The sequence below is a fragment of the Prionailurus bengalensis genome, chromosome A3, assembly GCF_016509475.1.
Source record: "Prionailurus bengalensis isolate Pbe53 chromosome A3, Fcat_Pben_1.1_paternal_pri, whole genome shotgun sequence".
NCBI classification, from domain to species: domain Eukaryota; kingdom Metazoa; phylum Chordata; class Mammalia; order Carnivora; family Felidae; genus Prionailurus; species Prionailurus bengalensis.
The window spans coordinates 102,840,378-102,846,377 of NC_057354.1; positions in this window are offsets into that span (position 1 = coordinate 102,840,378).

Here is a 6,000-nt window from a genome sequence, read left to right on the forward strand (position 1 = left end):
ACTTCTCTCTGACGTCGGCAGTCCAAGTGAAGCTGTCCAGTGTTTGGTGCCAGGCCCAGGCCACATCTGCCTCATGGCTCTGCCAGCCCCGGCGTGCAGCCTCATCCATATGGCCTGGGATAGCTGGAATTTCACATTCCAGCCAGAGGGAACAGGGAAGAGAGGAGCTGGAAGACACGCCCCTCTCCTTTTAAGGTTACAACCTGGAAGCTGGACACATTATTTCTACTTAGGATCGTAGGGCCATTGGGCACATGCACTTATCTTCAAAGAAGGCTGGGAAATTTATTTTGGATGGCCACATGCCCAGCTAAAAATTCTTCCAGAAATGGGGTATGACTATCACTATCTATGGTATTCTTAGGAATAATGGAGTACATCCCCAACTACACTGTAGGTAAATGATATAGAGGTAACATCAGACTTAAAAAACAGAACTGAGCCTGGGTGGCTCAGTCGGTTGAGCATCTGACTCTTGATTTCAGCTCAGGTCATGATCTCACAGTTCACGGGATCAAGTCCAACATCAGGCTCTGCACTGACAGCACTGAATCTACTTGGGATTCTCTCTCTCCCTTCCTCTTTGCCCCTCCCCCACTCACATTCTCTCTCCCTCTCTCTCTCTCTCCCTTTCTCTCTCTCAAATAAACTTAAAAAAAAAAAAAAAAAAAAAAAACTTCATTAAATGAACAGCTCCCAGATAGAAGTACCCTACCATGCCCCAGCTGGGTTCCTAAGAGTTTAGAAGTGTTCTAATCCATGGTTTTCTAGCCTTTTCCCATGTCCTCTTATCTTACAATCCATCTTTTGCCCTGCCCTTTCCCCTGCAATGTAATAATAAAGCAGGTGATGTCATTCACTTGATAAAACGACAGGACACTGTAGATGCCAGAGAAGCAGCAATGAGCCAAATGAGCTGACCACGGAGCCAAGAGTCCAGGAGGGACACAAGTGTGAAAGGGTCTGATCCAGTCAGAGAGGTGGGGAGACCCTTGGAGAGCTGAGGGAAAGAGCAGGTTTAAGGAGAAGAGTCGGGGGATGCTTCAGGCAGAAGGAAAAACGTGGGAAAGGCCCTCTGGCCACCTCTTTCCCCTCCCCCTCCCTCACTCTCTTCCTCAGACCCTTCCTGTTCTTCTGCGGGCTGTTCATCCCCCAGCCCTCTCTGCATTCTTGCTAGCCTAGAAGGGAATTCCAAGGGCCAATTTTTGTAGTATTGGTTACCATGCCATATTTCAGCATCTTTCCAGAAAAGTATGGGCCTAGGGTCTGAGCAATTTTCCTGACAAAACGCTACCCTCTAGCCCTTGAATAAGAATCTAGTGAAGACACAAGGCCAAGGACACCTGGTCTTTGCCTGGAGAAGCTGCCTTGCAGACTCAGGCCCACAAGTCAGCCCAGGAAGAAAAACAAAGGCCATAGCAATGTCAGACCCGGAAGCTTCTGAAACTCTCTGAGCACATGGCCTGTTGTCCCTTATGTATCCTCAGATATTCCAAATGTTTGCCTTGTTTCTCCACAGAAAGTGAAGCTAGTGAACTGTTTCACAGACCTGTTCCTTCAAGAGTTTATTTTGTCATTTCAGTTATGTAGATGCATATTCATTCTAAGCCTCTATATAATGCCAGATGATACCACTAACAGACAAAACACGAGCTGTAGGAGTGACATCAGAACAATGTAGGACCCAGGCTCAGTACCACAGGGCAGCTCCTACCAAAATAAAGTACCAAGTTCTTAAATCATAAGTATGACTTCTTACATGTTTCAATGCATGTACACATCAAGCTCAAAGATGTTGGTGCTATCACATTTACTCATCAATCTTTCATAGTGACCTGGAAAGAAAGAACAGTTAATGAAACCACCTATGGCCTATCAGGTATTGTTATTACTCGTAACAGAATCAAAAGTGCGTGGAAATATTATTTTTCTTAAAAGAAATGTGTAGAAACAACATTGGATGTGAAGCATGATGCGGCTCAGGGGGACTGAGACTGGGTACAGCAATTCCACTTGTTCCATCCATTTCCAAATGGCCCAAAGGCCATAGGGAATGTCTTCTAGGATGACAATACTCCCTCCTCCCTAAAAGATGTGTTCTTGGGCTCCAAATCTGTTACATTTGGGAGATTTCAATATGGATTGCTTTTTCTCTCTTCCATACTTTTCCATTTATCTGAAAAATATCTCAAGTAGAAGATGACCATGAAGCCAGCACATGTCCAGGATTCATTCGGCCTCCATGAAGCCCTCTTGGTCCTCAACTCTGTCCTTGCCCTCAGCCTTATAAGAAACTAAGAAATCTGGTTATGGAACCCGTCCTCCCAAGCTCACACAAGAGCACCCAACCATGGGTAGACCATGTGTCCGAATACCTTAGTCTGGTCTAGGATGGAGATGAGGGGTAGAGAAGCCAAACCACACACATCCCCAGAGAACCCACAGTTCCTGATGGGAATGCGTCCAGCCCTCTGACGGGCTGGGATGGAAAAATAGTTGCAAGACCACTGATAAAAGATCGTCAGTGACGGGGCGCCTGGGTGGCGCAGTCGGTTAAGCGTCCGACTTCAGCCAGGTCACGATCTCGCGGTCCGGGAGTTCGAGCCCCGCGTCGGGCTCTGGGCTGATGGCTCAGAGCCTGGAGCCTGTTTCCGATTCTGTGTCTCCCTCTCTCTCTGCCCCTCCCCCGTTCATGCTCTGTCTCTCTCTGTCCCAAAAATAAATAAACGTTGAAAAAAAAAAAAAATTTTAAAAAAATAAAAATAAAAAAAAAAAATAAAAAAAAAAAAGATCGTCAGTGTACTTGAATTCTGAGCTGCTCCCAGGCAGGAATTAGGTAGCTTACGACTCCATTTCTAAATTATTGGGTGTGCAGGAGGCACCAGGTAAACACTGGTTGAAAAAATGCACCCTGAGCCTGGAACCACCCAGCAAATGGAAATCTATGGTATGGACATTTTAAAAATCAAGCTCCAGGGGTGCCTGGGTGGCGCAGTCGGTTAAGCGTCCGACTTCAGCCAGGTCACGATCTCACGGTCCGTGAGTTCAAGCCCCGCGTCGGGCTCTGGGCTGACGGCTCAGAGCCTGGAGCCTGTTTCCGATTCTGTGTCTCCCTCTCTCTCTGCCCCTCCCCCATTCATGCTCTGTCTCTCTCTGTCTCAAAAATAAATAAACATTAAAAAATAATAATAAATAAATAAAAACACTTTAATCTCCCCTTTTCTATCCTGAATTGAAATTCATAGATAGTATAATTATTGTCTCTACAATTTTCAAAATCAATGTACTACTGTAACATAGAAGAAAGAAAAAGGAAAGCAATTTGTGATAAAATAATATGTCTTTCTACATAAATACTCAGGAGTGATTACACGTGAAGACAAAAAAAGCTTCCACAAATCTTCAAAATGCCTCATTGGGTTGATACCATCCCATTGGGCCCTCCTGGTCTAGCCCATGGTAGCCCCAGGTTGCTAAGCCCCAGCCCCCCACCCTCCCCATCCTTCCCTACCCCCACCCCCCCACAGCCAGCAACCTGCCACCTCCTAGCAGCTCACCCTCAGGCTGTAGAAGACAGGGCAGGAGAGGGGATGCTGGTTAACCCGTTCCTGCTCCACAGCAGACTCATGGGGCATCTATAAGGACAAAGGCAGGTGGAGATGTAGTAGTTCCTCCAGTGGTAAGGCTTCCCAGAAGCCCCCGGGTTTTACAGACAACAACCCCACACACACACACACACTCCACTCTGCCCACAGCTGCCAGCTCCCTGCCCAATGATGCTATAGAAGAGGAAGCCCAGGAGGGTGAGCCGGAGAAGGAAGGTTCTGGTAGATAGACATCATTTTGTCAAAAATTCCTGGCCAGCACGGTTGGGTAAAGGTCAAGAACTACTTTGGGGGTGCCTGGGTGGCTCAGTCGATTAAGCATCTGACTTCAGCTCAGGTCATGATCTCGCGGTTTGTGCATGAGTTCGAGCTCCGCAACAGGTTCTGTGCTGACAGCTCAGAGCCTGGAGCCTGCTTCGGATTCTGTGTCTCCCTCTGTCTCTGCTCCTCCTCTGCTCACGCTTTGTCTCTCTCACTCTCAAAAACTGAATAAATGTTAAAAAAAAAAAAAAAACAACTTTTAAAAGAACAACTTTGGTAGGTTATACTAAGCATTAAGCAGAATCAGTTAAAAAAAAAAAAAAAAAAAAAAAAAAAGGTCACACAGCCCAATACAGGAAACAGAGGAGACACTCCGAAGATGGTTTTCCCTCTCAAACATCTAGAAGGCAGCTAGCTGATCGTGGCAAGGAAAGCAGGAGGCAGGGAGCCCTGGAGAACTACTTTCAAGTCCCGATCCTTGACATGAGACTACATGTTATAAGATGGAAATAATATCCCGCTGGGAGAACCGACACACGTGCTCAGGGAAGCACTGCGCTGGTCGGCCTCACGGCGCCACTAACCCCGGGGGGCGTCACGACCACTGCCACTTCCCTGCTCTTGACCCAGGAGCATGTCCAGGTGTTCCAGAGGAAAACCAGCTGAAGCATTTACCGCATCATCTGCGGCTTCGTCCATTCCTTCTGCAGTCACTGCGTGTTAACTGAGGGCAGAGGGACTATAGCTTTCCTCCTAGCAACTGGCATCCTTTCTATTAAGGAAATACTGAGTTAATGTGGCCTCCACTGAAAGCAGGTGTGAAGGTTGGGCATGAGGGAAACTTCCCCAGCAGAGGCAACTTATATCTGTAACTGCTCCCATGCATGTGTTCTGTTGCCCACAGTTACCTGCAAGGCTTTGACCCACTTGTGCCTGGAGGTGGGAGATGGGGCCTGGTGACCTCAGAAGCTCTTGGCAGGGCTGGGGACCAGCGGCTCCTCCTGGGGCAGAGGGTCAGGGATAGCCAGAGAGGCTCTGCAGGGACCCACCAGCTCCAGGACTGCCAGATACAGCAAGCTGAGCGGGTGGTTCAGGAAGTTGAGGCAGGCAGCTGGTGTAGAGGTCTGCATAGCGCCATCAGCTGGTTGGAGAAAAGCGTCTGGCTGAAACGTCAGTGGAATAGGCTGCCCATCGCGCTGTAGCACAGGTCCAGCTCCCTGGTGACTCTCTGGCAGAGAAGAGATCCCCCCCATTGGGACCTGCATCACCCACAGACGAATCCCCCCACCCTTCTGGGGCCAGCTCTGCCCTCCCTGGGTCTGTCACCTGGAGACACCAGGGTGTCTGCCCCCAGTTGGGAAGGAGCTGTGTTCTTTAACCCCGGAGGTGGCGCATGGAGCTTAGGGAGGTGGGGCAGCTCTCCACTTTGCCACAGACCCCCCTTCCTGCTTTCCTCAGTTACCTGCCTGGCCCTGGAGAGTGACCACCCGGACTAAACCCTCAGCTTAATGTAGCTTCTGATGCCCCGACAGAGGGCTTTGCAGAGGCCCACACACCTGGCCCCACCCACTCCTGCCCACCTAGCAGGTCTCCACCTCCTCACCAGGCCTTGCTTTTAGCGTCTAGAGAACTGATCTGGACATTTACTCCAAAAGTGACCAAAAGCATGCAATTTCCTCTCTCCAAACCTGTTTCCCATCTGTCAGATAAAGGTAGCTGTCCCTGCCCAGCCCACCTCTCAGGGCTATGGAAGGATCAAATAGCAGGCAAGGGCTTTATACCCTGCAAAAGGCTCAGCAGGGATCCTTCATCATTGGTCCCAGCTGGCTCTGTGAATGCCAAATGGCCTGAATCTGTTGACACGGGCTATGGGACTCTCCCAGCTTTGGTGGCTGGTCGGTAGTGCCACAGGGCGTGTTTTCCTTCCTTCTTTTCCCAGGACCCGTCAGCTCACTGGCCCTAACCCCCATCTTCTGGGACCACTCACCTAGCTGCCCCCAGACGCTGATCACAGCTGGCTAGTCTGGCACGTTGAGGACCCGACCCAACAGGCAGGCATGTCTCAAGGAGGGTTCATGGAGATTAGGTTAACGGAGATTGAGGGTCTAGCCACGCTCCACAAATCACCTTGAAC